We start from the raw sequence: 7,228 nt of genomic DNA, 5'->3' as shown, positions 1-7,228 counted from the left end.
CCACAACACAACAAAGTGTGTTGCCCCGCCCTAGCGAACACCTAAGGCTTCTCCCCTTCCAATGTAGAAGGCGTGCTGAGACAAAGAAATGTGGCCCAAATGAAAGAACAGATCAAAACTCCAGAAAAAGAACTAAGTGACAAAGATATAGTCAACCTAGCAGATACAGAGTTCAAAATACTGGTAATCAGGATGCTCACAGATATAGTTGAGTGTGGTTGCAAAATAGAGGAAAACATGAAGGCTTCGCAAAGTCAAATAAAGAAAAATATACTGGGCACCAACAGCGAAGGGAAGAAATCTGGGAGTCAAACTAATGATTTGGTAGAAGGAAGAAATAAGCATTCAACCAGAACAGAATGAAGAAATAAGAGATCAAAAAAATGAGGAGAGGCTTAGGAACTTTAAATGTTCCAATATCCAAATCATAAGGGTGCCAGAAGGAGAAGAGGAAGAGAAAGAAATTGAAAACTTATTTGAACAAATAATGAAGGAGAACTTCCCCAATCTGGCCAAGGAAATAGACTTCCAGGAGATCCAGGAAGCCCAGAGAGTCCCAAAGAAGTTGGATCAATGGAAGCACACGCCAAGGCACATCATAATTACATTACCCAAGATTAAAGATAAGGAGAGAATCTTAAAAGCAGCAGGACAAAAGAAGACAGTTATCTACAAAGGAGGTCCCATAAGACTACCAACTGATTTCTCAAAAGAAACCTTATAGGCAAGAAGGGGCTGTGAAGAAGTATTCCAAGTCATGAAAGGCAAGGACCTACATCCACGATTACTCTATCCAACAAAGCTCTCATTTAGAATGGAAGGGCAGATAAAGTGCTTCCCAGATAAGGTAAAGCTAAATGAGTTCATTATCACCAAGCCCTTACTACACGAAATATTAAAGGAACTTATCTAAGAAAAAGAAGATCAAAACTAGGAACAGTAAATTGACAACAATCTCACAACTATCAACAATTGAACCTAAAAACAAACAAAAAAAAAAACAACTAAGCAAACAGCTGGAACAGGAACAGAATCACAGAAATGGAGATCACATGGAGGGTTATCAGTGGGGAGGTGGAGCAGGTAGACTGGAGGAAAAGGTACATGGAATAAGAAGCATAAATTGTAGGTACAAAATAGACAGGGGGAAGTTAAGAATAGCATAAGAAATGGAGAAGCCAAAGAACTTATATGTACCACCCATGGACATGAACTAAGTGGGGGTAGAAATGCTGGTGGGAGGGGAGGTACAGGGCAGAGGGGAATAAAGGGGAGAAAAAAAGTGGAACAACTGTAATAGCATAATCAATAAAATATACTTTTAAAAAAGATGACATGAACTGTTTCGGGCACGTGCTGTGATCCTTTCATCCACCCCATCCTCTGCCCAGCCAACTCCTCTATCAGTCAGTCACTTCAAGCAAGAGAACCCAAACTTGATTTTCTTTAAGGAAATTGTTGGAAGTGCTTTGGGGACTCACAAAATAGTAGTAGGTTAGAAAACCAAGGTTGGAATACAGACAGAAACAGAGAACCAAGGAGGGTCGAGACCAAGAAATACAGCAGTTTTTAACAGGATCCTGCCCCCATTGTTTCTGGGCACTGCTGCTGTTAGCTACACCTGTCACCACGTGTGCCCTCCACGTCTGCTATACATAAATTCTACCCATCCTGTCTTTGCTCCTCTAGCTTCTGGTTCAGTCTCTGGGAAGGGAGCCTGACAGGCTAAACTCAAAACTTGTGCTATTCCCTGGCTTCCAGGAAGAGAGAAATGGGAGTCTTTCATTTTTCTGACTTTCCTTGAGGGGACAAAGCCCTTCAGGCCCAACAGAACCACGTACAATAAAGAATTTCCCCCAGATAACCTGATGCGGTAGGTTTACATGGCCCCTCAAGACAATTTCCAACCACAATATCTGTTTGCCTTTCAAGTCAGGATTTTGATGTCACCTCTTCTAAGAGCTGATGTGAACTTCTCTTTCCTCCTTCCAGATGGAGCTGGGGAGTCCCTTCCAGTTCTAAGAACATTATACACATTTCTCTATTAAAACACTATATTACAGTTAAAAATAATATACATTATTTTTCTATCTTACAAGTAATTCATTTTTTAAAATACTAGATTTTAAGGAAGAACACAAAAGCCTACCCGTAATCCCATCATTAGTGTTTTGAATTGTATACTTTCATTTTTCTTCTTTTATACACATACATCATTTCACATGACATTTTAATAGTTATGTTCATATCTCTCTCCCTTAGTAGACTTGAACTCTGTGAATGCAGAGGCAGCTGGTAGCATCTAGCACAGTGTTTGGCACATGCTTGGACTCATGCTTGCTAAAGCAGCTGAAAAGCTCTTTGAGGACAGAAGCCATGTTTTGTAAAACTTTATAATGAATGTAAGACTTATTACGCTGTCTTGTACATAGTAAATAGTTTCACTTAATATTTTTGAATTAAATAATTTGTCATGTGTCAGTCTCAAATTTTGAAGTTTTCAGCTACAGACACATATGCTTTATTTTCCTGGCTGTACAAATTGAGGAGTAAGACCAGGAGTGTGAACTAGAGTAACAATGATAACAGAAGTGGCCTTTGTCTCTTTTTCATCCCCAGAAAATCACCAGAAATATTGAGCTTCCCAAGTTTCTTTCCTTTCTCCTTGTAGGGCCAGGATAACTTTCTCATTGGCAACCCAGAAGCCCAGAAGTTCTCCTTCCATAGCCATTTGTTCTGACACTTTATGGCTGACCTTCTCCATGGTACAAGTAACATACTAAAGACGACAGCAAATTCTTTGTCACTTTCATCACTGAGAGGTGGTTTCTATTTCTCCACCCCTCTGCATGTGGGCTGAGCCTGCAACTGCATTGAGCAATAGACTATAGAGAGAGTGATGCTGTCCCCGTTCTGAGCTTGCCTTTACTAGGGCTGTCAGCTTCCTCTCTGTCCTCCTGGAATGTAGCCTCTGTGCTGTGACGCAGCCTAAGAAGACCCTTGGAGAGGTCTCCAGGGAAAAGAATCAAGGCCCTGGCTGCCAGCTGGCCTCCAACTGACAGATATGGAAGGGGCCAACTGAAAATCAGGTCTTTAGTCCCAGTGAGGTTGTCCCAGCAGAGGCTACCATGGAGTGAATTGCACCAGCTTAATCCTGACCCAATATCAAAATTGTCAGCAAACAAATAGTTCTTGTTTTAAGCCATTAATCTTTGAGATAGTTTGATAATTAACAATGTATAACTGCAACAACCCCCAAAGTTAATCCCGCTTCTCTACCAGAGGTAAAAGAGAGATCTCTTGCCTCTGGGCAACAGCACAAAACTTGCTTTCCTAATTTCTAATTTCCTTCTTGAATGTGTCAGAGAACTCATGAGTTTTTAAAAAATTGTTTTTGTATTTATTTTTAGAGAGAGAGGAGGGGAGGGAGAAAAAGAGGGAGAAAAACATCAAATGGGCACTGGTTGCGTCTCCCCTCACACCATCCTGTCCTCCCAACTGGGGTGATCTGGCCTGCGACCCAAACTTGTGCCCTGATAGGGAACTGAACTGGCAACTTCTCAGTTTGTAGGCTTCTGCTCAATCCACTGAGCCACATCGGCCAGAGCAAGCAGGTGTTTAAGTGGCACCTTCAAGTGTCTCGTTCTGAAGAACTGCCCTTCTTTAACAACTTACCAGTATTTCTAGAGTCCTCAGGGCCTTCAGCCCTGCCCGCCACAGAGGAATCTCTCTGAACATCTAGGGCATTGCCCAAGAAAGTGAGAGCAGCCTGAATGGCCCCTTTCTTGTTTATAAGTCTTCACTGTAGCTTTGTGGTGCCCAATTAGCAGTCTTTCAAGTCCCCACCCTTTTTTTTCCTCCAAGGAGTCATCAGATCTCTATGAAATTAGGATCCTACTTGGCTACCCTGGTTGGCCCTGGCCCCCTCTGATGCCCACACCTTAGTTACATGCATGATGTCATCCAAAGTGTCTCACTAATCCCAAGCAAGCTTCCGAAACCTTCATTAGTTTATAGTAAAATGACTGAAAAGCTTTTCCCTGGTATTGGCTTTCCCCACCTTTCAGTTTCTTCTGTTTGATGCTTCAGCTCTCTGATTTGGATGTCAGTCCAGCCTCTTACATCAAAGCTCTAGTCTGTCTCAGCAGCCCCCATGGTGTAATTTCCTCTTTTGATTCCAAAGATCTGCAGCAGGATGTGCATTGCCAGGGAATCCTGGGGTGGGGGCAACCTGAGAGAATCACTCAGATCATTCCCTTGCCTTCAGGCAGGACTGCAAGCACACTAGAGTGGTAACAAATAATTTAGGACATAAAAATAACTCAGGAAGTACTTAACTTTCTACCAGACATCTGAGGTTCTCTTGCAACCTCCAATCTTCCACCCTGAATCTAAAGCCTCCAGTGTGGGAACTGAGGCACTTGTTAAAAACTCCAGCAAGCCTGGGTCCTCTGCAAACCTGGGCCTCCAAGAAGCGCTGGAGTAGACACACACTCCTCTGGAATAGGGGAGAGGTGGTGATAAGAGACTTGATTAAACTTGCTCCACTAAGAAACCTCCTAGGTAAGGTGACCAATCATCTAAATTGGGACATTTTTGAGGGTAAGGGGTTTGCTGTTGGAATTACATCATGGCAACCAGTTACAAACTGGGACTGTCCCAGGCAAACTAGGATGTATGGTCACACTGTGTTTATGTTGGGAGGTGCCAAAAACATGGTGGGGAGATGAGGGACGAGGCAGGACAGGGTTAAGAAGGACAAAATGTCCTAAAAATGTATCTGATGTGTCCTTTGGAACTTTCAGACCAATGGTTCTTAAGTTAAAATTTCCTGGGGAGATTTAAAAAAAAAAATCAAGCCCCAGCCCCCAGCCTAGGTGAATGTGTCAGTATCTCTGTGAGTAAATGGCAGGCATGAGCATGTCCTCAGCGCCCCAGGAGATTTTAATGTCTAGGCAAGGTTGAGAACCCTCCTTGGGACCTTAACTGAGAACCTACACTCATATGAGTGAAAGCCAAGTGGACCCTTTGGAGCCAAAAGACTCAAACATAATATGTAAAGTTTGACATATTATTTAGGTGTTTTCAGCTGCAGAAAGCAGAAAACCCTGGTAATCCATAAGGAGTTTATCACTTCATATAATGCGAAGGCCTAAGGTAGGGTGGATCTAGGCTTGGTTAATTCGCTGCTTAACAACAATATCAAAGTCTTAACATCCTTCTGTCCTTTCCGCCTGTCATCCAATCTTCTTGGCTCTCTTCTAGACTGGATCCTGCGTAGTCACAAGATGACTTCCAGAGTTCTGGGCACCAGATTCAGGCACGAGGTCCAGAAGGACTGCCTCATCCCTGTGCCTTTCTAACATCAAGAAGACCTTGAAAGCAGCCCTCCAGCAGACCTTATCCCCTATTTCATTAGCCAGAATTGGGTCACTTGCTCACCCCCAAAACAATTACTGGCAAAGAGAATAAAATCACCATAATTGGCTGAGCTGGGCAAGGGGCTTCTTGTCCAGCAGTAGGATACCTGGCATGTCAAGAGTTCTATTGGTAAGAAAGTAGAGTGTGCAGACCAACAGTGTCTGCAACATCTAACAGTGCCCAAAATCAGGAACACTGCCAGCAAAGCAGATAAAATTGTTTTGTGGATAGAAATACTCATGCTAATGGGATTGTTTTGAGCATCAAATGAGACAGTGCATGCAAAAGTGCGATATGCAAAGTACTGTTTTTATTTTTTTAATATTTATTTATTTATTATTGATTTTAGAGAGAGAGAGGAAGGGAGAGAGAGAGAAACACCGATTTGCTACTTGTGTTTTTTTCCTGATTCCTAGATGCTAATCTGTCAAAACACAGAATTTGCATTTGGCTGCTTTGCCATTTATAGGGCAGTTTGGTACTTATGTTAAAGACTTCAACCACTTGGGGAGTCCTTGCAGAGGAGAGGATGGGAAACTGAGATGTGCATGAAACTGAGATTCTTTTCTGTTGAATCATTTTGGAAATAATTAACTTGGTTCTTTGAAAATGTAGATATTGCTTTTCTTTTCCCCCACCCCATCTCTTCCTAAAAATCTTTGCTCCAGATTTCTGGTCAAAGTGGATGCACATGTAAACATGCTTTGCTTCCTCATGCAGCCACAAAAAGAATTACAACTAGACCTCAAAACAAATAATACCCAGAACCATCAGAAAACCGAGCTGTATGGAAGTCTGACAACCAAGAAGCCACATTCATCTAGACAGTTAGGAGGTGTGGAGATGCCGTGTGGCATGGAGAGAAGGCAGCAGTGGTGGTCCCACATTCGCATGTGTTGGATAAAAATTGGGAGGGATTGCTTGGGAACAAGCGATCCCAGCCCCAGGCAAGACGGCACAGCCCAGGGTTCCAGTGCCAGGAAGATAAATCCCCATTGCTTCTGTCTGTAAAAAACAGTGGGGATTGGGGTGGGGAAGAAAATGCCAGATTTTCAGGAGATTCTGTTTCAAGGGCCCACATGCCCTTAGAATATACACAGACCCACCGCAGGGCAACAGCTGGATGGACAACAGTCACATATAGGGAGTAAGTGAAGTGACTGGAAACAGGGCTAGTGCTGAGCAAACCTCCAGAAGCCAAACAGTGGCGTTGTCCCCTCTCCAAGTCCTCCCCGACACTGAGCCACAAAGAGGTGAAGCAGGTTGCCCTGCCCTGGTGATTACTTAAGGCTCCACCCCAAATAATTTACAGGTGCTCTTCAACAATAGGTCATGTTACTAATACAGGGAGTCAAAGCAGTTCTACCTAATAGAAGCAAATACTAGGAGACTGCCAAAATGAGGAGACAAAGAAATATGGCCCAAATGAAAGAACAGAACATAAGTCCAGAAAAAGAACTAAACGAAGCAGAGGTAACCAACCTATCAGATGCAGAGTTAAAAACACTGGTGATCAGGATGCTCCAAGAACTCATTGACTACAACCAAAGGATAAAAAAGACCCAGGAATAAATGAAGGTTACACTAAGTGAAATAAAGGAAAATCTATAGGGAACCCAGCAGTGGAGGGGATGAAGCTGGGATTCAAATCAATGATTTGGAATATAAGGAAGAAATAATCATTCAACTAGAACAGCAAGAAGAAAAAAGAATTAAAAAAAAGAACCCCCGAAGACAGTATAAAGAGCTTCTAGGACATCTCTACACATACCAACATCTGAATCATAGGGGTGCCAGAAGGGAAAGA

This window comes from Pteronotus mesoamericanus, unplaced genomic scaffold (genome assembly GCF_021234165.1).
Source record: "Pteronotus mesoamericanus isolate MK-2021 breed Mesoamerican mustached bat unplaced genomic scaffold, CSHL_Meso_final contig_69, whole genome shotgun sequence".
In the NCBI taxonomy this organism is placed as follows: Eukaryota; Metazoa; Chordata; class Mammalia; order Chiroptera; family Mormoopidae; genus Pteronotus; species Pteronotus mesoamericanus.
Note: the sequence above shows the minus strand (reverse complement) of the source record.